Genomic DNA, 26,487 nt, shown 5'->3' with positions numbered 1-26,487 from the left:
ATTGTAATTATTATCGTAATCGTCCCTTCCTTTTCTGTCCTATTAAAATGTCTTTTTCTCAGACCATTAGCTTTTGCTTCTCCCCACCCACCTTGATTCTCTCCCTCATCTGACTTAGAGGTAAAGGAAGAAGGGGGGGGGTCAGCAAATGGCTGTGTGGTGCTTAGCTGCCTGCCAGCTTAAACCACAACATGCTCCTCACTCCAGGTTCTGTAAACGGATTACCAGCCAACTAAAACACCCAAATGCCAGCCAAGGACTGATTCAGCTGTTCTCTCACTATTTGTTACGTGGTACTCACCAACACCATCAACCTATCTCAAATAACAGAAACATTAAGAGAACCTGCCCTAAAATAGAGGCTTTTTGTCTGACCCTTGATCTGGAATGCAGGGATGCATCAACAGACCTCTGCGTTTGAGAAGGTAAATTGTGAGCAACACAACATGAAAAAATAAAGTGCAGGATACATGCAATTTACAAAAAATAAAGTGCAGGATACAAAAATAGTTTGCTCCATTATGGATACATACAATTTACAAAAAAATAAAGTGCAGGATACAAAAATAGTTTGCTCCATTATTGCAGTCAATATAAATTCAGGGCATCGCATTGCTTCCTTGCATACATCCAATGCAAGGAGGAATTTCTTAGTGACATCTCTCAAGGGTTATTACATCGGTGCTACCAATCTTACACTTTTTTCCACTTCTCTGTTAAGAGCCCACACCCCAACCTGAAACACTAGTTCTTTTATAAATAAATAAATAATAATAATAATAAATAAATATATATATATATATATTTCCATCTCAGTTAGTTGTAGAACTTTGTGCACATTGACAATTGAAACTTCAGGTCTAAAACGGACCACAAACTCAACAAAGAAACCCTTCTAAGCAGAGATCTAGATGCTACCACCCTAGGCTGTCAGTACACTTCATCAACATGTATGCCCATTTGTTTTTATATACACCAAACAGACACTCCTACATATCACACAATATGGAAAGCCTGGATTTTGATGCATATACCATCAAGAGTCTGGTGGCAGCATCTGTTTCTGTCAGGAGGAGTCAGGGGCTGCTACACATTCCAAATTCTTAAGCTTACAAAACCAAATTGGCACTGGTCTGTACTTAGGTATTTGGGAATACTAAAAACTTCCTGTGGTACATTTAACAGGTAATACTTATGAGTACTAATTCCACATAAAAAAATAAAAGGTTTATTAAAGAAAAAAAATACAATATCAATTAGAAGATATTCGGTAACAACAAGCCAGTAACAGGCAAAACAATCACCTTCATCTCTTCAGCTATCTTTCAGAATGCCTGAGGTACACAATGACTTCTTTGCCTCAGTCTTCACTGCCAGTCAGGCTTCTCCCACCTCTCATTTCGCTGAATCCATAGATGAGGGCTGAGGGAGCAAAGTCCTTCCCACTGTAAGTGAAGGGCAGGTTCAAGACCACCTGATGACACTGAACAGCTACAAGTCAATGAGGCCTGATGACATGCATCCCAGAGTCCTGAGGGAATTGGCTGATGCAGTTGCCAAGCCTCTCTCCATCATGTTTGAAAAGTCCTGGCAGTCAGGTGAAGTCCCCAGTGACTGGAAAAAGTGAAATTCTATGTTTCTGTGATTATCAGATCTACAAATGTACAGTCTAACTACACATCTTCCTCTTCTCCTCAGCCGTGTTAGGGACTACCTAATGGTAAATCATTTCCAACTCAAGGGGAGACTAAGACACAATCAAGACTGGGTGTCAAAGAGGTGACTTGCCACCTCTTGATCACCACCTATCCATTGAGTTGTGGCTGGTACCCCACAGGAACACCGCCACCAATGATAATATTTTCATCCATTTTCTTGTTTCACTATTTACCATCTGCCCCTGTTCTGCAATTTGGGCCCGGTTAGCACTACCTTTTGCTTAGACTATGAGGAATTGTATCTTGATGCAGTAGCCCATCTCTCCTATCTCTGCACCTGAGGTCAGTCTGGTATATGTGCAGTGCTAGCAGTTTGGGCAGTAGTGTTTTGGTTGGGGCAACAGTATTACTACCTTCCCAGTGGTGGATTTTGCAGTAAAAGAGTCTCTATATCAGCTCTCAGTACAGACACTGAGAAAATGTTGAAATTGCTATGAGAAACTCTTAACGGCATCTCTTCAGTTGCCTTCTTATGCTCAGCAAGGACCTACCCAGGGGGAGGTTTCAGATGGTTACAGGACCTTTAAGCAAGATCCTACCTCTCCAGGAGGAACATCCTATGTGCCCTTGCTGTCTCTCAATCACATTTCAGCTCATTATCCAGTCCTTCAACAATGAGGACCTGGAGAATCAACCTTCCTTCAAGGCATATTTAGTTGAAATTTGCCATCATTTACTCACACCATGGAAGCAACACTATTTCACTACTGCTGCTTTCAAAAATTAAGTGAATTATAAGTAATGCTAATGTAACTGAGATCAGTTCTTTTTTCTACCTCCCCCACTCCCCCATTACCCCTAATATATAATACCAAGAGCTCCTTTTCTTTAGAGTCCTTCCCACAGGCTTGCACATTGTAGAGATTATCAGACAATGCAGAATTGTCTGAGACCAACATTGGCAGGAAACAGTATCAAATTAACATGATAGATTGTGATGAATTGAATACTTGGGGTATTACGTGCTTGAACTATGTAGTGCTGTGTATCGCAGCAAATCTATTTCCTGAAACCTCTAACTGGGCAATTTCATCCATATAAAAATGCTACTAAATATGCCTCTACTTGTCAGGCAGTTTCCTCTCCTTTTCAACAGCTATAAAACATATGGGGTTTATGCTGCTAAGAGCCTTTGTAAATCATGCTTTAATACCTATAGGTTATACTTAGCTATAGACATGCCTTCAGCTGATGTCAATTGTTGCAGCTGTCTTGGCATCAGAGCCAAGATTATTTACAGCAGCTGAGCACCTCTCCTGCCATTCTCAGCACTCACAAAGGTAGGCAAATAAGACACAGTTTTCCTTTAGCTTTATGAGGACTTTTAATCACTTTTAATCAGAACTCTGTCTCGAGAAAGTAAAGCCAGACAGTCACTCAAATCTTTGTCCTTGTCTGTTTCAACTTTAGAAAAGCAGATCCTTAGCTATCAGACTGTTAACCTTGACTCTCTGCTGTTACTACTTTTGCTATGCTTTCCCATACACAAACCTAAAGAAACATATTTGACAATAATGTACATATGTATATATAAATACTTTTGAAGGTGTTTACCACTTGCCCTCTGAAAACAGAAGAGTGCAACCACCTTTACTGGGAGCAGTTAGTACAACATGAAATCATCTCACCAGCCTCCTTGTGCAGTCCACAGAGCACCAAAGAAGCACCTCTGCATTCTGATTTACCCCACCTGATGGGGGAAAGTTCAGAGGGGAATGCCTCCTGGACTCTAACCAAAACAGGTCTGCAAGCTTCTTTACTCTTCCCTCCTGTTGGGAAGAGTTTACCATGGAGAGAGATACTGCAGGCAAGCATGACACTTGTAGCACAGAGCTAACCTCCTGAGCTGGGCAGCAAGCACAGGTGCAAGATTCAAATGCTGTGGTTCACATCCCCAGCTGAAACTGAGGCTCCTTCTGGACTACAGATATGCTACAGGTGCTTTGGACTAATGGTACTTGAAAAGGTTAATCTGGACACAGTGGAGTGGATCCTTTCCTTATCATTCCCTATACACCAATTAGCAAATAATTGCCAAAAATATATTACACAGATTCAAGATTTTTTTTTTTTTCATTTGTTTAGTTTGATTAACAGAAGAATTGATCTAACTTTCAAAAATATTGCTACTACATTTTTCAGTTTTCTTGTAAGGTTTATAATTACAGCTGAGCTTGTTTCCAGAACTGCTTCTTAATGCAAAGCTCTAGACAGCCCTCACAGCATCACAAGCTTTGTATTACTGCACTGCGCAAAAACCTCTATTGTAAGGTTTATACAACTTCCATACTGTAGTTTTATAAAAAGGCAACCCAATAAAATGGCAGGTAAAAGAGTAAATTACATCAGAACTGCTGGTGGTATTAAAATAACCCCAACCTTTCCTACCTTCAGGAAGCATTTAGACATCACAGTGTTAAAAATTATTTTTTAGTCAATCTTGTTATGCATCCCACACACCAGAACTTATCTGACATGAAAGAGGATAGATATAAATATAGCACATAAAGTACAGTATTAATTTTAGTACAGACGAATTATGTTAGAGACTGTCAACATCCAGTCTGGCACGACTGCTATACAGCTACAACATTTGGGGGAAAAAAAAAAAAAAAGGAGGGAGTTAGGATGGTCTCATTTGTCTTCTGCAAATGGGTCATTTAAAATTAAATTGTGCTAACCCCACCCCAGGCTTTGGGCAGCTTCAGTCAAAATATGTTATTTCTGAAGCTGCTTATGCAATATTTCAAAGTGACTTATCATGGCATTGTGTGCTCTGCCTCAAGAAGTGCCACCACCTTGTGGAGCTCCTTGTGGGAGTGTAATGGCTTGTTTGGGAGATGCCTGCACCACAGCACCCACCAAGAACATCATCTCCTCCCACACAGTGCTGCTTTCAGGAGGTATTTGCAGTTTAGGTGCTTCTTGCTTTTCTTTCTGTTTTAATGATTTTAAGATCTTAATAATTTCTTTCATTTAAAGAAGGAAAACAAATCAACAACAACAAAAAAGGCCAGAAAACCCTATTTCCTATTTATTTTTAGTGCCACTTAATGTGCATCCTGCTAAGCCAACAATCATCCCAGCATGAGCTGACTAGAAGCAGCAGCAGGTAGCTGCCTGGCTAGCTAGCAGGGAACAGATTGGATAAAAACAACAAAAATATAACCAAGGCTGGGCTCATAGTTTAGAGTAAACCCAAGCAGGGGATTTATCTTTGCTCTCACTAAAATTTTAAAGACTCCAAGCTCATCTGACAGGGACCCTTGGCTCAGGTCATAAAAACCCAGTAGACCCCTAGAGCTATTCTGGGTTCTACTACAAAGGTTGGACAAGAGCATATAACTCTACTTCTAAATCACCCCTGATACAAGTGCCTGACTTCTTTGCTAACATTTCCACTTGTAGTGGGAAGTGGAAAACCCACTACTGCTAGGCTCTCACAGGAGCAGCTTCTCGTGAACAAGGACAGGAGGGGGATTTGGCATCAAAGCCCTGCATCCTACAGAGAAGCTTCGAGATGCAACTCACATCTGCATGCTTACTCAACAGCAAGTTTGCCAAGTCAACACACTCAGGACTGAAGTTTGGGCTTAATATCCAAAGCTCAAATGCTGCCATAAAGCCTTTCTTTTACAGATACCTGCCCAATGGGAGAGTGTACCCACAGAGGAGCCAGCTACTACCTGCACCTCATTCATCAGCTTTGAAACTGGGGTCAGCTTTCTAATTCAAAGATGGGCAAATTATTGTGTGTGTGTGTATATATATATAAAGTAATATAACTTGAACGTGACATTTATTTTTACAACAGCATTTCCAAGTTTTTCCAGCAAAAGAAATCTTGTTTTAGTACACGCTTTGTCTGCTGTGTGACGTTTTGCTAGAAAAACTATACTGACAGGCCTCTGTAGTACAAACTAGGCTTCTAGTTCATTGTACCTGCCAGCCAAAATAATATACATGCAAATGCTTTAGCACCCAAATCAAGCTGCGGAGCTGTGTTTTGGGTGAAGGACAGGAGAAATCTAGATTACAGAGTCAGATTCCACTCTTAACTTTGCTTAAACCTTTCAGCAAGAAATCCCACAATAAAAATAATCTTTCCCAAGGAAATTCTCTTAGTGTAATTAATGGCCAAATTTACTGATCCTCTCTTCCCCCCACCAAGACAGTTTGCAAATTTTGTAATAAATGGCAAAAAAGTTCCAGGGGAAGGACAGAAAAAATAGTTTTCTTATGGTTGACATCATCATTTCTTTCATAAAGTATGTACTAGCAGCTATTTAAGCAAATATTTTAACAGTTACCTTTGAACAAAGTCAAAATACAGAACTTGAATGTAGTCAAGAGACAGGTCAGCAGATGCTAATATTAACTTCTCCTTGGAACTATTATTACAAGAGTTACATACCTTAATGTTAAGTTGTGCAAACCCAAATAATATCAACTTTCTTGATTTCATTAATGAAGAAAATTATTTATTGGCAGAAAAAAAAAAAAAAAAGTTAAATGGTCACTATGCAACCTCTTTGAGTTCAACAGAACTCCCAAATTTCTCCTGTGGGTTAACATCAAGAAATTCTGTTACCGTAGTCAACATTTCTACACTGTGAACAATGCAGCAGTTAACTGCAGTATATATATTATACTGCAACTTTATTAGAGTGCCTTGGCTGTTTCCTAGCAAAAGAATAAAAGCATCTTCTGCCATTGCAGAAAGTCTCAGCTCAATATATTACTTCCACCTTGATAAGTTACTTACAGTTTAGTGTGACTTCATCTCTTCCCTAACAGCAGGGGCAGTTTAAGGCATCCCTGCCTTTTCAGCCCCCCCACCCCCCGCCTCTGCTTTTTATGATTCCTACATCTATGCCACTGCAGCAGGGTTGAAAGTGAACCCAGCTGTCTGGCCAGCAAGCATCATGGACTTGGCAGAAAAAAAAATAAAAAAAAAATCAACAATTACAACTTTGTAATCTGTAGTACTGATACCACACACAGGATATCCCCTTTGCCATACAGTTTTCTGTGTTGGCTGCAAATTGGGTGCAGGCACAAGCCCAGGGATAAAGGAGGATAAAAGGGGAAGGCGGTAGATGACCTCTTGATGACAAATTGCTAACAAGCTGTTATTTAGACAATAACCCCACCCAAGAAAAGCACACATTTGTTTTTAAAGTTATTGAAAAATGTAACTACTTCAGCTGGGGCTTTAGGAGTGCACAGCTGAGGCTCTGTGCTAATGGTCTTGAAAGAGACAATGATTTCCCTACAGAGTTTATGGTCTCTACTATACAACAATGCAGTACGGACCAAGAACTATAAAAGTGCAGATAAAGCATGAAGAAATGCTAGGACAAGTGCAGTGGCATCTCACAAATTTGAACTTAACATAGGACCAGTAGAAAGTCATAAACTTGCTTTTTTGTTAGAGCAAGCACACAGTCTCCAGACACACAATTAAGTTGTTTCACTGTAAATTACCATCTTGGGACAAAATGCAACAAAAGAAACCACAATTTAAAAGTGGTCTTACAAATCACAGTAACACTTATAGTAGCATGTAGTGGGCTTGCAATCTGCTAAGCAAATTGCTAGACGCCAAGTCCCAGGAAACTAAGTAAGAACTTTGCATTTTAGTAAGTGGAAAATAAGGCTTGACTTTGCACCTACCTCTGAGCTGTTACAACAAACTGCAGGCACCAGGAAGTACTTGCACTGAGAAAACAGCAGCTGAGATACCTCAAGGAATTTGAAGAGCCCCGAGGTACCTCCTGAGCAGGCCAGCAGGCAGGTGGTGGCAACAAAAACACTTCTAGTTCTGCTAATACTTTCTGTAGTGAGTGGGATTAAGCTCATTACCACCTGCCACTTCTATTTGTCTTCTTAAATATCCTCCGCTTTGGGGGAAAAGCTGTCACCTGCCCTGGCACAAAGCATGCAGTTTTCCAGGCAGGACATCCACCTTTTGGTGAAGGGACTGCTCACCTCAGTGCATCAGGAAAAGGCTGAGTGAAAGGCAGGTATGAGAAACCACCTCAAATCATGTGCTTTTTGTCTTGTCAGCAGCATAACACTCGGAATTTACACTAAAGGCAAAATATAGAAGCAAGGTAACACACAGAGCACTTTCAGCTTTATGCCTCAACTTTGTGCTAAAATTAGGTGACGTGAAGGTAAATCTCCAGCCTCTCTTTGTCCACTCAGCACGCAGTCTGCCCCTCAAAAACCTCAGGTTAACCACTTGGTCACTAGGAAAATGAATAACAGCACGGATGGTACCAACCCCCATGCTTTGCAAATCTGATGACAGGACTAACAAGAGCAAGGGACACTTCTCAGTACCAAGGCCTATGCTAGAACAAAGCACACAGCCCAGCAAACTGACAGCAGGATTCACTGCAGCTGACAAACTACTGCAGCAGGACCTATTTTGCACAGCTCCAGTCACAGCATGACACCTAATGTCAAAAAGCATCTGACAACCTTCGTCAGTCACAAGAGCCAGCCTGTCTGAGAAACATGTGCCAGGCTATAGGCAAGAAAAAGCAAGACAGCTAGCTGAGTCTCTTGGATGAAGAAGCCAGAGTGCATCCCAGGATATCTGGTTCAGCACTGGCTTGGTGGAAGCCATATTTATATATTTACAACTTTACATATTAATTGGATTACTTGTAAAATGGAATAAATACATCAGTATTGTTGCTGTGTTGTTGGACTAGATTTATTCATATGTGCATGCCTCTTTGAGGACATGAACATGAGCACATTCACTTCAAAATTTGTCAGGGCAGGCAGTTACAACAGAGGAGGCTCTAGCTTTCTGCTGAGCCTGTACTGTACTGATCCTAGGTTTACCCTGCATGAGGGCAACAACAAGGGACAGTAATTCTCTCCTTTGTCTTGGAGTAGTTGGTGAAATGGCCATTTGATAGCTATGTTGCATGTAGGCCAAAAATAAAAAAAAGGTCTCCAAAATGCACCACATGGCTTCATTTAAGGTAGGTTGTGAGGGTAATCCATTAGAGAGAAAAATCACAACATAATTAAAGTGCTCTGTTAATTTTAATTAAGCTCATCAAACCAGCAAACCTGATGAGTCTAATGAAATATTTGTTGCTGGCATTCCTATGTTTTTTATTTTGCTTTTAAACAAAAACAAGAAACAACAAAAAACAACACTCAAATTGCAAACCAACCAGCAGCTAAGTGATCCTGGTGAGCTTCCCCTGGAGTTGCTGTAGCCTGCAGTGAGCTCAGTGGGAGCCTATCCCTGTAATGAATATCAGATATAATTTCCAGGTGGTCATACAAGCCATCGGGACAGCAAATTACTAGTACAAGAGCCCTACCCATCAAGCACTGTCCTCTACCACAGAACCAACAGAAGCATGGCATTTGAATTACAAACAAGGGACACAAAAGATGTGAGAGAAACTCAAGACAGGATCTGTTTTCTATTGACTAACTTCGATACTATCCTTCAAAAAGAAAAAAAAAGTTTCCATTCCAGTACACATGCAGTTATAGGAATTACCAAAATAAGGAATATTTTCTCATGCACACATTTGTAACATAAAACAAGGAGGTGGCACCAGGTACAGAAACTTACAAAAAATGTAGATCCTATTCAAAAATATTATCAAGAGTAAGCTGAGTATATTATACTTCTGCAATAAGCTTTGCTTTCATGAAAATCAGTTAGACCCAGGATTATTAGTGTTCATTTCTATTGTCTCAGATCCTCGGTATTGCATCTGAGGCAGCTTGGTTCTGACAGTCATAAGCATTGAACACCTCCAGCATGACCACAAACATAAACATTGGAAACTGCCCACTGAAATGAAGACTGATATCTCAAGGCAGTGCCAAATTGAGCTGCTGCTGTTGAAAACTTAACTCCTCTGGAAACTTTACCCTGATGGGAAAAAAAAGAAAAAAAAAAAAAAGAGAGAGAGAGAGAGAGAGAGAGAGAGAGAGAGAGAGAGAGAAAAGAAACTGTAGTTAAAGTTATGCAACCAGTGAAGGATTTAGGCAGATAAGGGTGATAAAAAGGCCGAAGAGGCCTTCTCCACTACCTTCCTTAAGAGAGATGAGGTGGGCCAGTAGCAAGACCAAGAGCAGACTTAAGGTTTTGCTATGCAGTGTGAGGAGATATGGCTTGCTGGAATGTGGCAGCCTGCCCAGGACCACTGGCCAGCTTGTGAGAGGCATGCAGTGGTGCTGCACCCAAAGACTTGACTTCATTCAGTTACTTCTGAGCTCCGTCCCTGCCAGTTTTGGCCCAGGTTAGCTGGCTGGGCTCTAGGAGCGACTGTCCACAGACAAAAAGTATGGAAAGTCCTTGACTGGGGGAGGGTAGAGGTGAAGAGAGTTTAGTTGTGTGAGTACAAGGTCATACTCTGCCTCTTATCTTCAGGGACAGAAAAACTGGGGCCAGGTGCAGGTATAGCCACAATCTGCACTGAAAGGACCAGTAAAGACACAACAATAATTCTCCATCAGTGATAGTCATAAAGGGCAATCGTAGAAAGAGTCAAGTAAAACCACTGTACGCAGATCTCTCTGTCTCTCTTTTTTCTTTTTTTTCTTTCTAATTTACATGCTAAGTGGGATTTGACATAAGGAAACAATTTCACACATCAGTTTCAGAGCAAAAGTTTCATTTCATCCCCTGAAGTAGAAAACTGATTGCTTAAACCACATATTTTCCAATACATGCCCCAGCTTCAGGCCAACTAAATTTTCACAGGCATCACTCCAATGTCTCAATTTTCTTTCTCACTTCTCTCACTCTCCTATTTTTGCCTTCAGGAATCTGAACACTGCTAGTATTGCTTCTGGAATTTATCATCTGTATTTGAAGATGTATTTGTACAACTAAGGAGCCTGTTTAGAACAAGGAATTCTCAAACGGTGATTATGGAAGATAACATTCTAACAGATATGACAGTCAGTTTAGAATCTGTTTTATATTCACCCCAATCCCGTGTTATGAAAAGGTGTAATGGGAAGACAAGCCGATTTTGCTTGACCTTTCAGATGTTTGGGTTATTCCACTTTCACATATTCTTTAGGCCAAGAACTGGGGAAGATTATGATTAGAATAACACAATAAACCCAAGTCCTTCTCATGAGGGCTTCTCATCAATCCACGCATCACTCAGCCTGCATTCATGTTTGGGATTGCCCCAGCCCATGTACAGGATCTTGCTCTTGGCCTTGTTCAACTCTGAGGTTTGCAGAGGCCCACCTCTCAAGCCTGTCCAGGTCCCTCTGGATGGCATCCCTTCCCTCCAGCAGGTTGACCACACCACCCAGCTTGGTGTCATCAGCAAACCTATCAAGTTACTCAGCATACCTCCTGTCCTGCAATAACGACACGATTTCCCAGCTTCAGGCCAAGCGATGAAAGCATGGCCTTGCCTGTGACATGATTACGGTTTGGAATCACTGCTTTTGAGACATCACATGACAGAGACACTGCATCCAGCAGTATCTGCTTGATTTCTTTTGCACTGGCTGCTGCATCTGCCATTTCCAGTGGCATATCTACTGGATCAGGAACCACAACCACTGGGATCTGCCCTTTGTCATTCCTAAAGGCAGGATAGGATAAAGCGTAATAGTTTTAAACTAAAAGAGGGTAGATTTAGATTAGATATAAGAAAAATTCTTTATTATGAGGGTGGTGAGACCCTAGAACAGGCTGCCCAGAGAAGCTGTGGATGCCCCTCCATGGAAATTTTCAAGGCCAGGTCAGATGGGACATTAGGCAAACCGTTCTACTGGAAGATGTCCCTGCCCATGGTAGGGCATGGTTGGAGCTAGATGATCTTTAGGGTTCCTTCCAACCCAAACCATTCTATGATTCTAAGAAGTCAGATCACAATTTTCCTAAACCATTTTTTTGAAGTTAGAAGAGACAGCAATTACTCTGAACTCCTGAGAGCAGGGTCAGGGAAACCCTGTTTTTTGTGGTGCAACTGCAGAAAGTGGGGGCCTTCATAAAACAGTAGTTTTCTTTCAGAAATATATTCTCTAAAAACATATGGTATATAATCATAAATGAAGTCCTGCTACACCTCACTATGCCAAGTGAAACAAAAGCCCCAAGGCTCTCATCAAAGTTAAAGCAAGACAAACTGTGCTCCAAATCCCCAGAAAACAAGAAAAATATTTGAACAGAGAAACACAATCCATTTGGATCCTATGTTGCTGCAGTGCCAGGTATTCATGTTCCGGTGGAAAATGATGGCGCATAATGTCAGCACGTGATGTATACAGCTCACCAGCAAGTGAACAGTAACCGGGAGTAACTGCACTACTGTCTGTTACTGCATGATGTTTACTAAATTACATCATATTGATATGCTTGGAAGTTTGACACATAACAGTTTAAGTACAGTGGGCATGGTTTACTTAGCATATTCTTTCCACACTTGAAACTACACCTTCCACTTGCCTGTGTTTCTTCACCTGACTTAAAAATACAAATATGTTTTTAACAAGATACTATCTAAACATTCAGCTAAAACAGTTTGTTCAGAACAGAAAAAAAAAATATATATATATTTTATGGGAATGCCCTGATTTGCATTTTGTGTGCTCTCAGATGTAAACATAACCTACTATCATGCAAGCATCATTTCAAAGCACTCTGAACATATCTGTTGTACCAGGTTTTTCTATGCTATGAGAAGAAACACTTTCTGTTATTTTTTCTTGCTTTTCCTACTGTAGTGTTTGGAGAAATACAGTTATTGTTTCTAGAAGGAAGCACACAAAACTGCAGCATGTAAGTTACTTCTAGCAACTGATAATACACCACTGCTCATACTCCACTACCACATATAAATGGAATTGTGTGTTCTGTAAACTAGTGGGTATTTTATAACTGCTGACTCCTTTGCCCCTTCACAGCTCTTCCAGAGAACTAAATTTAAAGACATTTCACACTGAAAGGATTACACAGGAAAAGACACAGATAATAATAAAGCTGCTCAGCTGTTAGTGCTACAGCAGTAGTCATAGGCCAGTGTTAGTTGTTTTAAAAATATCACACTGTTAATTACTTAGGCATTAAGATTGGTTTAGCACCTCTACATTATCAAGCTTGAAAGCCATTAGCAGCTGGGCACTTGCTGTTGCTGCTTTGCAGCTGTGGCGTGGCATTTATTAAGAAGCTTTGTCTTAATGCTTGTGCTAAGCTGCTCCTTTGAACTCTGTTACTTGTCCCTTTTAGCCAACTGATGTCAAACTTCACATTAGTTGGATTTTTAAATACATAAGTCACTGGACCATGGTTCATCCCCTCTCACATCATAGCTGATGACAGTTTGCAAGCAGAAAGTTTCCTTGTTATGGAGCTTTCTCTTGGTATGAACAAAGCCAGAGGACTTGCATGTGGGATAACATCCTTGACTGTTGACAAAACTTTGCACTTAGCACAGCATCAGAGTCAAAAGACCTTGAACCAAGACTGTGCTTTAGGGAGGATCCTAGCTCTGGATGTAGCCCAATTACACAAGCAGAGGGTTGCAGCTGGGTAGCCCAGCTGTGGACACAACAGCATTACCTGGCAGCAGCAGCACCAAAGGGGAAATGTGCACAAACTGCTTAGGTTCATGTTCTCAGTTTTGAGCATATTCACAGAAAGCAATATAATCCCATAAAAATGACATTTTTCCAATAGACTCAACATACCTATACATATAGTCAGTGGGACAGCTATTAACTACAGATGCTATGTCTTGAATTATGAAATTATCATCACTTCTTTGGGTTTTCATTACTCGTTATTGCAAAGAGTTCTACAATGAGCAACATAAATGTTTTTGATGTACACTGTTTTTGATGAGATTGCACATATGAAGAAGAAACTTTCTCTGCTGGACCAGAAATGTAGTAAATGAAGGTAGCAGAACTTTTGACTTGGCTTTGCAAATACCAGTTGTTTAAATTAAACATGTAAATTCACGACAAGAAATTTTCTGGCAATTCTAAGGCGGTATGTAAATACACTCATGAATCACAAAACTGAATTTAAACTTCTTTGCTTACCAGTTGCTCAAAGGAAAACAATTCTAATGATCCTTATGCAGCACAGATTATACTAGACAGCCCTTCCTAATACACAGTGTTTTTATTTAATATGGTTGCCATTATTTTTTTATTTTATTTTTTCTTATAGATTTCAACTGGAATTTACTTGTAAAAATTCACAGCAATTCTTCACAGAGGGCTGAAACCCCAGCCCTAGTTCCTCAAATTTCCCTCCCTCCCTTTAATTCTGGGTGAGCTAAAGTCCCTCTCCATAAAGTGGGAGTAATTACATTTATTTACATTGCTCTAGGAGAACCACAGTAAGAAAACGAACATGTTTATGAAAGCCAGCCAGAGCAGAAGATGGGATTAGACCTCACTCCTTGCTTCTTCCTTTCACCACCTGCTGGTGAGCAGAATGAACATCCTTTGCTGTTGCCTTCACATCTTTAGCGGGGCTCATCTGATGGGAGAGTACGATACATCCTTACAAATAATAAAGAGAAAATGTAAAGTGTTAAAATCTTTTACCAGTTGTAAATGTTTGAGCAAACCTTTTACCCTCAAAGCTTTAATGACCAGTCTCTGTTAAACTGTAAATGCCAGACAAGCCTGATGGGAAAAAAAATCTCCTACATGAGGGAACCCCATACCAAAGATATGTGTTTTACTGTGGAAAGGGTCTCCCTAGGAGTTGTATGACTGCTAGCTGGGTAACAGCAATAGTTCTTGAAATTTCCAGTCAATGTATAGGATCTTGGAAAAAGCCCAGGTATTTTAAACCATTAAGTCAAACAGTTCAATCCCCTGTGTATAAGGGGGATGGGAGGGAGTAGACATTGAGAGAGAGTGAGGTGTAAATCTGGAAAAATATGTTTTGTTTTAGCATGGCATGGCAAGCAACTTATTTCAAAATTGCACTTTTTTTTTTTTTTTTTTTAGTTCTGTTTGTAAATCTTTAGAAGATTTACAAAACAAGGCAGTTTAAATGACTCAGCTCACCCATTTTTATGTTACTACAAGGATAAACAACAACATGCTGTGTTTTGGGGAGAATATATGGCATCAAAGCACAAACAATTCAAAGATTGCTGAATATATTTTACTTCCAGCAACCAGAAGCTCTGCCTATGGACTGAGTCCAAGCATGCAAAATTTCAGCTTGGATGTATTTGCCAAAATTACAAGCACCTAAACAATAAGGGCTTTCTTGTGATAAGGATGCAACATGTACCTATTTATGCTATAATCCTAATTCAGTTTAGTTTGTTTATTTGTAAACTCTTCTCTCATATATAAGTGCATTGATAAAATAAAGATATTTACAATCTCAGATTGAAAATGGAATATGAAATTTGAATACTTTGATGGACCTGGCTAATCATAACTGTTCTTATGCAGACACACAACTCAGATCTACCACGTGTTTTGTTTTGCATCACTGTCTGATGCTTACAAGTGCAATGAATAAGTAGGTCTCAGTTCAGTTCCAAAAGCACAATGATGCCCACCATGGAGGTGGCAGTGCCAGCATCAAGAGCCCCATTCTAAGCCCACCAGGTCCATCTGAATGCCAAGTACACTACTGAAATGCATACCTACTGCTTTGGACTCCAGTCCCCTACAAACACATTAGTCTGTGGCATCCTGCTGAGACAAAATTGCATGCAGGAAAAGCACAGTGCAGGTCAGGAAGCAAAGCCTGTCCCCCAGGGCTTCCCCCTTGCCTGTCAGTCTGGCAGCAGTTGACCTTGCTTGCTCCCTTTCCCAGTCATGCCTTCATGCCTCACTCTCAGGCTACACCAAGTCTCACGCTTACTGGACTGTGAAATAACTCTTTTTTTTTTTTTTTCTTCATTTTTCATTTGTATCTCCTTGAGGAGCTGCGAAACTGGCACAGAGAGGATGCAAGGGGCTGTGCCAGCCTTGGCAAGACCTGTGCTTGCTCTCCCAGCCTTGCTGATGGAAATGTTTCCCTGCAGCAATGCAGGGGCACAGAAGTAGCAGCCATGGCCAGCCCCCCATGAACCTCAGTGTAATACATGGACTTTTCATGGCTTTCTTCCTGGAAGGAAAAGAAAGCTTTGCTCATCCTGGCAGCTAATGGCAAGGCAAATGTCTTCACCATTTCAAGCACGATGAAAGCCAGTCCCAGCCTGTGTGATCCCAGCAGGTCCCTACTCTGGTGTTCTCATCTATGGGTGCTGCTACAGGCTGGTAGCTACTTACCACCCTACCACCATGTCCCCCATTCACTGGTTGGAACCCCACATCCATGTCTGAGCTGTCCCAAGAGGCTGGCATCCTGTGGTTACCCAGGCGGAGGCACAGTCACTTGTCCCTACTGCTCCAGGTCCCAGGCTGAGCTACGTGGCTGAGGAGAGACAGTTACTCCAGGTGGCTGTCACTGTTGTCCTGGGTGGCAGGGAGCACCCAGCCACAGACAGCAGAAGAGAGAATTAATAACCTTTCCCTGCCTAATTAGTCAATGGTTTAGGCATCTGATTTTGACAGGGTAGGAAAACACTTGAAGCTTCTGTTCAGTATCTGATGCTTCATATCTACAGGGATTTTAGTCTAGCATTTTTGATGAGTCTTACACTCACCCCCAATAAACATATATCTTTGCTGTTGTAGAAAACATCCTAAAAGGAACTTTGAGGAAACCTTTGATAAGTCTTCCATTGCTTAATAACATCCCCTTTGGTTGACAGGGTGATATCAAGACTTCAGATTGGAAGCTGGTGAAATGTTCAGATCAAAAAGGATGAATTTATCTTAACAGTAATCTATATCTGCTATGTCAGACACTGTGCTGCGGCACATCCTGCTGTGTGCAGTATGCCACTTATAGAGCAATGATAAACCTTTCTAGATGGTGCCTAGCACAAAGTGTTTACCAGAATATAGATTGCTGTGAGATACAGTTAAAAGTTGCTCAGAAATAAGAGATCAGGGAGGCTGACCATTTGTGAGTAGGTCAGTGATGATTTTTTTTTCTTTTCCCAGCAGCATCTAAGTGCAATAAAATATCAGAGTGAGAAAGAATTGCTATAGCAACAAAAGTATGTTCTCCTAATGGAGGCTGTGTAACAGCCGACTGCCACTGGAACTTGAAGGGGAAGGAATAAAATCCGTCACTAAAGTAGGAAAAGGAAAAATGTTGAACATTACAATTGCATTGTTCCATGATTTATGTTGATTTATTTCACATCTCCCTCCAGATGATCTTCCAGTAATTCACTGCTCTTATTTACTTTTTCACACATAAAATTTTGGGAACTCAGAAAAACAGTGGTGTGAATGATGCATTAGTAGCTATATAATGATAAAGATTTGCATTTCACGGTAGTTTTATTGCTAGAAATACTAGGAATTGGGACATTATATGCTAATGCCAATACACAGCAAGAGGCCATCCTTCCTGTCAGGAAGAGATTCACAATGGCCAGACTCAAAGGGAATTGCCACTGAGAGATGAAGAGACAAACTCAGGGTCACTCAGCAAGTCAGTGGCATTGTCCGGACCAGAGCATAGCTCTCTGGTTCTCCGTCCCCTACCCAGCAGCCATTAAAGCTTTCTAGAAACCCAATCACAACACTTCAGAGTGAGCTGCAGATACAGGGAAGGTGTTTTGTGTCACTGTTTAACAGTTCACTGTTAAACTGTCCCAGATAAGTATTGCAGCCGTGCTATGCCAATGAGCCCTCATACTCACAGAGGCATTAGAACCATCGTCCTCTTTTTTCCTTTCTTCTCTGTGACTCAGGCTGTGGTACCAGTAGCAGCAGGGAATACAAAAACTGCAAGATCAGGGGAAGTTTTTGCCTTCCATAGTCATTACACAGGATATCTGGAGAAAAAAAAAGAAAGAGAAGACAGGTTAAGGAATCTAACTCTGAGTTACAACTAGTTTTCTCCTCTGCTTCTGGCTTGAACAAAGATTCAATCACCTTCAAAAGGTATTTTACACTGTCAGAGGCAGCCCTTGTCCTGTGTGGTAATGCTATCTTATGCTGGTCCTCAAATTATAATCTAAGGTAAAAGAAATTCCTTATTCTGTAGATGATCAAACTGAAACAGCACATTAGGGTCGATGGCAAAGTAGAGGAAAGCAGCAGCACATTTTGAATACCAAAGTCCTACTGACCTGGTTGAGTCTTGACATACCCAGGACAGAGAACAAAAGAAATAAGTACTGGGGCAGAAAAACTAAAAGTCTCTTTGAAAAGATTCTCTCCCCACAGAGAAAATATTTTCAGGCACATTTTGCAATGGAGCTCACTTTATGTTGTCCTATTTATAACTCACAAGTCTCCATAACAAACAAGCTCCTTAGAGGAAAGCAAGTGTGATTTGAACAGCATTATACATCACAGTTCGATGTTCCCACTCTGGTTATGATTTATAACAAAAGCATAGCATTGTGGGTCAGTCAGTGAGGGACATTCTGCAGCAAAGAAAATTGAATAAGTTAAAGTTTTCTTATGTGTGTGAAGGTCATTTTTATTTAAAGTTAAAGAGAAAAAGGTTTCAGGCCCACATCATATTAGACTAATAGGCAGGTCTTTCCCATTTTTCAGTAGCTTCTGCTAATGAGAAACTATTAATCTCCTCTTTAAAATAGGGCATTGTATCAAATAATTGAAAAGCTGAAAAAGGGAAAATATGATTGACCAATGAATGACCAAGGATTCAAGTTATTTTGAAATTACCGAATGAACCAATTTGCTGCTCACTGTTGGTGAAACAAACTGTTTCATTGATAGTTTCCCACAGGCAGCAGAGGGTCAGCTCAGGTTAAAGTCATGCTGGTGAGAATGAGTCCTGAGCACACCAGTCAGCAGCTTCTTTGGTGGGAAGGGGCAGAGAGGAGGCAGATGTGCATTCTTCCCACAGCTGTTCTCCTAAACCTAAGGCACAAACTGTGGCATACTAATTGATAAATTTATTTATTTATTTTCATGACTCAGAAGAAACAGGTGCCTATTTAGAAAGATCAAAGACAACTGAAATACAGTGGGTCCTTCAGTTACACTGTAGTCAGCTTTACAGGCCACAGTGAGGATCATGACATACCCAAATGATAATGGAGCCTATTTTCTTCATCAACATAAATACACAAGCAGTGGAAGGAGCAGGGTTCAGATAATCAAGGGTTGCCATCTCCCATCACAATGTTGCCTAGTGATCAGCGATGCTTTATTTTCATTTCTCTCTGGTCCCATAAGACTTTTAGTGTTTTCTTGTCCATGGCCTGGCTACTATAATTTTCTGGGTAGTCATCTTCTTAAAAAGAGAATTGTACCCCTGAGTTGCTTATATCAGAGTGTTTTTGTAATTGCTGATTCTCTGAGAGGGAATTCAAGGACCCTGACTGGACAGAGGCCTTCCCCAGATCCCTACTGCAGACAGTGATGAGACTTGTGATTCTGTCCCAGTTTCCTGCTAGTCCTCAGCATCCTCACTGTTTTGGGTGCCACAGTGAAGCACCTATTTTTACTTAAAGGAAAAAGTTAAATCCGGACAGTGAGCTCTGGTCAGGGGTCAGACAAATAAACCACAGGCTATCTAGCAACAACATTTTAGGTTCAAGCTATTGCACAGCAAAAGTTTTGAAAGAATCTCTTGCTTGTGTTCATTTTCTCTATAGCGATGAAACTAGCTTTGTTAAGAAGCACATGTTAGTTTCCAGTTGATGGTTTTGCAAGTTTGTACCCAGCTGGGAACTGTTTTCCCACTCCCAGGAGACCCAGTTTACACAATTATGAATGAGGTTATTTACATCCTTGTGCATGGGCAAAAAGGGGGAAAGTGTAATGGCCTTGCAGAAGTGAATATTCCCACAAAGCTGATCAGAGGGCTGGAGCATTTCACCTATGAAGAAAGGCTGAGAGAGCTGGCGATATTCAGCGTGATAACAAGAAGGCTCCGGGCAGACCTCATTGGAGCCTTTCTGTTCTTTAAAGGGTGCTTTTAAAAAAGATGAAGTGTGACTTTTTGCTCAGTCAAATCATGAGAGGACAAGGGAGAATGGTTTTAAACTAAAAGAGGGGCTATTTACATAAGATGTTAGGAGGGAATTCTTCACTCAGAGGGTGGTGAAGCACTGGTACAGGTTGCCCAGAGAAGTTGTGGGTGCCCCATCTCAGGAGGTGTTCAAGACCAGGTTGGATAGGGCCCTGGGCAACCTGATCTAGTGGGTGGCATCCCTGCCCATGGCAAGGGGGTTGGAACTACATGATCTTTAATATCCCTTCCAATCCAAGCCATTCTGTGATATGGTTCTAAAAAATTATCTCATGTGCTTTCTATCATCCTTTTCAAGTTGCCACTGCCTGCAAAGCTGCTGTCTAGGCACCACCAGGACCTAGGGAAGAGAGAAAGAGCTCTAACAGCATTCAATACCTCTTGTTAGCTTCTTCATTCCCAGAAGCAGCTTCTGTCATTGCTAACACCAGAGCTAAAAGGACAATCACAGGCACTGTTTGAACCTATGCAATATCGTAACACTGCTTTTCTTAAGAGACTACTGACCCAGCTCAGTTGGGTGCATGGATAACCAGTGTCCCTTGAGACTTCCCATACAAGACGCTAGCAGCTATGACTATTGGACACAGATGTCCTACGAAAGCAGCTGTGGGGGACCTGCCAGATTCCTTGGGGTTCCTTAAGTGCATATGTATATCTGGACTACTGTCTCTTGCCTCATCTTTCAGTGGCATATAGCTCAAGTACATCACAATCTAGCATGGTCCCTTCCTAAATAAATATTATTGGTTTTGACATATTGTTTATTCACTCATAGATTCACTGTCTGAGCATGGACCTGCTCTCTCTCAGTTGAGAGCTTCCCTCACTGAGGAACATACTGATTGAAAGGACCAGCTCTTTGAAAGGGATGTTCTTCAAGTGTTGTAAATGTATTGGGATTTTCTGGAAAGAACTTTTTTTTTTTGCCCTAATATTAGACAACGTAATATTAAATAAACTGCAGGCATTCCTTATGCTATTGTTGATATAATAGGCATTAGTTGGAGTTACAACACCCTTTGCTGTTTTCCCTATCTGCAGCCTATACAAATCTACTACCATGACTAGTACTCAATCAAGCTTTGCTATCTTATTTTTCTCCTTAGACAAAAACTGCTTTGATTTAAGAGTTATTATACAGTGCGTTTACTTTAACGTAAAAGCATATGACAAAAACAAAAAATAAAGACTAGTTCCTCAAAATGAGTGTTATAAAACAAAACAATACAAAATGTCCCTTCCACTTACTTTGTTTGCAGATGATCACATTTGTATTGTGGGTACAGATTTACCCTGTTCTGATCAAATTTCTATTAATAGAAATAAATTAAAAAACAACAACAACTGTGACTGTGATAAACACCCACAATTATAGCACTTGATTTTCTCTTCCATAGTTTAGCACAGCTTCAGCTGGTAAACTCTCTCTTCTCAGGAGACGAAATTGTAATCCCTGAATTTCTGCACAACAGTTTGCCGGGTATATAGTGTGCTCCTCTAACTCATTTCATGTTGTCAATGGTGCCCAAAGCAGACATTGCCAGTCCTGCAGTGATATGCCATGCTGTCATGCTGGGCTGTAATGCAAAATTCATACTAATTGCAGGTCATTGGAGAACAGATTGCGAATCTTCTCTTACACTTGAGCAGGTTATATCTGAAGTCCATTCCTGTTTTTGCTCACTGCTAAAGGTTTTTATTCAGCAAATAAATAATACACTGCACAAAGATAAATTATATGTATATGTATATAAGTGTAGCAAACACTCAAAGGTGCCCAGAAATTATAAGTTGGAGAAATACACAAAACAGCTACCGTTTTACTTAATGCTTTGTGTAGCTTACCATTTCCACGTGGGAGACAGTGTTAAAAGGAAAAAACCTGTAGACACCCTGTCTGCAACCCTTCTCATCCTTAGAGGAGCTGGACAAATTCTCCTGATGAGAACAGGAGGAAGCACTCGCTGCATCAGCCCTGACCTGGTGTGCTCAGCGCAGGCTTAGCTCCTGGTGCTGTGGACAGGCAGGACACCATTCTGCTTCTCCTACAGAAGAAAGAGATAACACAGAAGGGAAATGAAGAGCAAAAAATTGGAAGAATGAGAACAGTGGAGGGCAGGGAAACCAGGACTGTGTTAGGAAGGACAAGTCCTGGAAAGGATAGAGGAAAACAATCATCTTAGTGGTAGAGGGATGGGTTGGGTAGAAGAGTGCTTGAAAGAATAAAAAATGAAAATAAATGAGTGAGTAATGGTCACAAGGGCAGAAAGCAGAAAACATATGCACTGACCAAGCCCCATGACTATCAACAGGAAAAAAAAAAAAAAAAAAGTTTACAAGTCCTACCCATCCTACTTATTCATGAGATTCTTGAGTATCATTTACTATCATCTCTCTAAAAGCAATGAGAACATGTAGTGAATTAAATCTTTTTTTTTTCTTTCCTTTTTGTATCTACATGACAAAATAAATAAAGCTTCATAAAGATGAGGTGTACGTTTGTGGGGGTTATATTACAATAAGATAAGCGAACACTCTATAATGCTCTGAAAACTCTCATAACAATTCTTGTTTTTGCAATGAGCCATACGCTAGGATTCTGCCCCTCATCAGTTCATTCTGACAGAAAGTCTGGACATTTTAATTAAAACTCAGAAGCCAAATTTAGAATCTTGTCTGGGGCTACACTCATATGAAAATTGTGGTCATTCAGTCCACAGTAGTATTCAATACTTTTTCCTTTTTATGTGAAATTTGAATAAGTGAATTGAAATAATTTGCATTTTTCATAATGATCAGGAAGTTGAAATAATGAAAACGATCATTAATATTTTAATTGAAGAACAAAAATACTTTAAAGCAGTCTTCAGATTTCTCTTATGTTTTGTTAAAAGACACTGATACTATAATGGCATTGTAATTTACAGAAATACATTATAGATTCACAGATTTGCTATTCATAAAATTCATTGATGTCTTTTCTCAAAAGTGCTTTACAAAGGATTTAGAAACATCTTTAATCTTGGAAAATAACATTGTACTTTGTGATTAAATATCTCCATAGCATAGCTGTAAAGATACTAATACACATCATAAAATCAAAATCAGGATATAGCACAGTACAAAGGTTTTTCCTAAATTGACCATTTCTGTCGTTGCTAATGCTTTATTCACTTATTATTGTTAAGTCTCTTACAGCATCACAGAGCTTCTCAGAGCAGCACACTTCACAACAGCCAGTAGTGGTGCTGGAATCTATCTTGCATCAAAATTTCATAGTTTAAGTTTCAATCCAAGTGTTTCTCTATCCTTTTAGTCAAAATCTTGAAACTCAGAATAAAATGAGTTTGCCTTAGTGGGCAAGCTGAATATTAGTGCAAAACAATACCGTCACAATTTTTTTGTTGTTGTTTTCTTTTACCTGTTTTTGAGGCATCTAAGTATTAGAACAAAACATGATTGCATTTTACTGATGTTCATGCAGTTTAAAATAGTCAACGTACTTTAAAACTTTATCCAGGACAGTGTCCAGAAAGTACAATCTATAAATGCATACCCTTGTTGTTACACAGCCACTGCCTGGCTTCCACTGCCTAATATCCTGTAAGGACTGCAGGATGATCGAAGAATTCCTAAATTATTTCAAACCCTTTTCCTTTTAGTGCTCCTTAACATTATATAATCAGTCATAATATTTTAAAAACCAAACTATTTAGATATTCAAAAAATGGAAGGATAGAAGGTTGGCCTAATTCTTAAAACGTACATTTTTCTCCAAAGCTATACTGATGAATTTTAACTTTTATTATTATTAGAGTTTAATTGGATCTTTACGTTTCTGCTTCATTGTTATCAGAGAACACCCGATGACACACTTCCTTTGACCATTAAATACAGAGAGCAGACCAGGATGTATTGTCAGCAAAGCAATTTCCACAACATTTAGAGATGACAAATGTATACTATATAGAAGCCACATACATTAATGCATATTATCTACAGAACAGATTGTAGACTGTATCTGACTACCAGAGGTGCAGGCCTAATAAACACAGAACCCTTTAAATCCAAACTAATTTATTTGCAGAAAAATGGGGCATTGACATATGTTGATTATAATTTCAATAATGCTGCAGGTTTTCCACAATTATATTCCTTTCAAAACCTAAACTTGCAGAAGAAATACTGGCCTCAGTAGGATTGATGTGCACATAACTAGGGGCTAAATGCTGGTGTATCTTTAAATGCAACACCCTTGGCTTGCCACAGCCTTGACCTAAAAGGAAGGACCACAACCATCTCTTATGTGAAAGCATGTTTGCCACCGGCCACCCATCCCAAGGGAGGCATGGTGGCACACCCTGATCCTTGCTGCTGTATGAGCAGTTTTGGACTCACACCAGCCTTTTTGCTTGTCTCTGTTCATCCAGTGTAGATGATGCCCAAGATTGGTGAACAACTGCATGACAGTGGCTCTCAAGGTACCAGCACTGCTCCAGCTGAGCTCTGCTCTCACCGTGGAAAAACACCGAAGGTCTGAGTAACCTCTGCTTTTGCAAAATGAATTAATATCTGATGCTGAGATGTAAGCAATGAATTTGGTGTTTGGGTTGATTGTATTGTGTTGATCAAAGAGACAGGCATACAGCATCCCTGAAAACAGGCCACTTGCAAGCAAGAAGTATAATTATATGTCAAGAGGTGCATAAGTTTTCTCTGAAAATGAAGAGCTTTTTATCTGAAAGCCAAAATGTGCAATACGGAAGGGATTTTTGAGAATCAGCTTTCACCTTCCCACAATGACCATAAAGCTCCCCCTTGATAGAATAACCATATCTAAACTCCTAACCTAAGCACCTAAAAGGCACCTCTTACCACTATTAATGGAGCCCCTCTTTGATCTGTTCCTCACCTCAATAAAGAAAACTGTGTGTCTTCTAATCAGTTTGCAGGCATGGGGAATCATTTGAGAAGCATGTTCTTGTGCTCATCTCCCTTGATTTGTACCTGCTGCCTTATTCCTGAGTCTCAATTCCCCCGCCCTTGCTCCACATCCTCCACAATGCAACCTTATCTTCACAAAACAGACAAACAACTACCTCCAGATGCCCTGCCAGTACCAATAAACTGGCAAGTGAGGAAGGAACAAAGGTACAGTTAGGGTACAAAGAAGTAAATACTCCTTTTTTTTGGAAACTGAACACATTACCTTCACCACCCTAAGGTCAAAAAATATCAAGTTGTTTCTGAACTTCCCTCTCTCTGAAAATGCAATCATGCTGGTTAATCTCAAAACATCTTTGGCAGCTATCATATAATTTTTTTTTTCTGTTATCCTTAAAACTTCTCTAATGGTAAGTGCACGAGTGAAAAATAACAGTTTGTTATGTTTGTGTAACAAGCAATACTCATGCTTTGTCCAATCCATTTTTACACTGTTTTTCTATCTTTCTGAAGTTATCAGAGGTGAGATGGAAAGCCCAGCCATCACACCACAGCTTAAATGTTCCAGTAAAACATCACTTCTTTTTCTATCATTCCCCCTTCTTCACTTTTTTCTTGTTTTTTAAACCAAAGTGTACAGGATGGTGATCATTTGTGTTGTCCTGCAAGATACTCAGCGTTATCCCAGCACACTTTTTACTCTGTTCTCGGGGCTTAGTCTGTGCAGCCCTGATCACAGCAGTCACTCCCTGACATCGACTTCTGCTGATTCTGCAGTTTAATTAAGATGGGATAGAGTTAGACGCCACATACACACCAGTTGGACAACCTGGTCTCATAGAGAGAGTGAAAAGAGAATCACTGAATACAAAAAATGCATCAGAGACATGAGTGCTAAATTCAGGGAGTGTCTGATCACGTGCAGTGTTTTTTGTTTGTTTGTTTTTCCCCTTTCATCCCTCTTCTAAAAAACATTTAATAAAGCCTGATTGATGAAAAATATGAGCAACTGTTGGCCTGCCCTGGCACGGTGACGGGTAGCCCTGCCTTCCTCTGCCTGAACATCCTTCCTCCCCAGTAAAAGGCAATCTGTTTCCAGAGAGAAATGTTATTTCCAATTCAGCAAGTGCTGCTTAAAGCAAAGGTCACCGTTAGTTTTGGATGTTCTAATGCACTTTATGTATAATAGTTCTATATCAACATTATATTTCAGAGAATGAGGCCATTATATTTATTCCACCTAGATTTCTTAGCATGCATTTAAAATATGTTTTCATTAACTTGTGGTAGCCACTATATATTTTAACAAAAGGCTCAAAGGATTTTATCTTAGAGTTTCCAAGGTGGTTTTAGTTTATGATTTTGCCTTTAGCCTATATATATTATTTGAAATTTAAAGTTTTGAGCCCCAGTGGTATATGTGTTTCAGTGACAGAAAGAAATTAAAAATATGAGTTCCAGCATATGTTGCTGGAAAGAAAAATTGAAGGTCAGATAATGTTGGACAGACAGAGCTCCCAAATGATTGAAGAGAGGTAGGTAACTTAGCTCCAGAGTCTGGCATGTGACTGCAGACTGCTGCTTGAATAGAAATCTCTCTGCAATATACAAAAGCAAGTAACTACTCATTGATTATTAAGGCTAGGGTAATTTGGATATGTGTATATCACCCGCAGTTGACTGACAGTCATAATACAATATTTAGCAGCTGGGATTTTTTGTTGTAATCTTAAAACAGTTAAG

General features: G+C 40.1%; 1 protein-coding gene and 1 long non-coding RNA gene across 3 annotated transcripts in view; both read right to left on the bottom strand.

The window, feature by feature from the left end:
• The window catches only part of FSHR (follicle stimulating hormone receptor), a 221,177-nt gene extending 214,663 nt beyond the window's left edge, over window positions 1–6,514 (bottom strand). The window contains exon 1 of the mRNA XM_068675834.1: window positions 6,484–6,514. The gene's annotated coding sequence lies outside the window, so the exon portion shown is untranslated. The remainder of the gene's footprint in view (window positions 1–6,483) is intronic.
• Window positions 6,515–13,117: 6,603 nt separating this feature from the next.
• LOC137853455 (uncharacterized) overlaps window positions 13,118–26,487 on the bottom strand; it is an 81,749-nt gene continuing 68,379 nt past the window's right edge. The window contains exons 4-6 of one of the 2 annotated variants that reach the window (XR_011094517.1): window positions 21,646–21,845; window positions 17,486–17,620; window positions 13,118–14,252 (exon numbers count right to left, since the gene is read on the bottom strand). This is a non-coding gene — a long non-coding RNA (uncharacterized lncRNA). The remainder of the gene's footprint in view (window positions 14,253–17,485; window positions 17,621–21,645; window positions 21,846–26,487) is intronic. The other variant, XR_011094518.1, reaches the window with a different exon arrangement.

This window comes from Anas acuta, chromosome 3 (genome assembly GCF_963932015.1).
Source record: "Anas acuta chromosome 3, bAnaAcu1.1, whole genome shotgun sequence".
NCBI classification, from domain to species: Eukaryota; Metazoa; Chordata; class Aves; order Anseriformes; family Anatidae; genus Anas; species Anas acuta.
The sequence above is the reverse complement of the archived record's forward strand: the minus strand, read 5'-3'. Positions and strand labels throughout refer to the sequence as shown.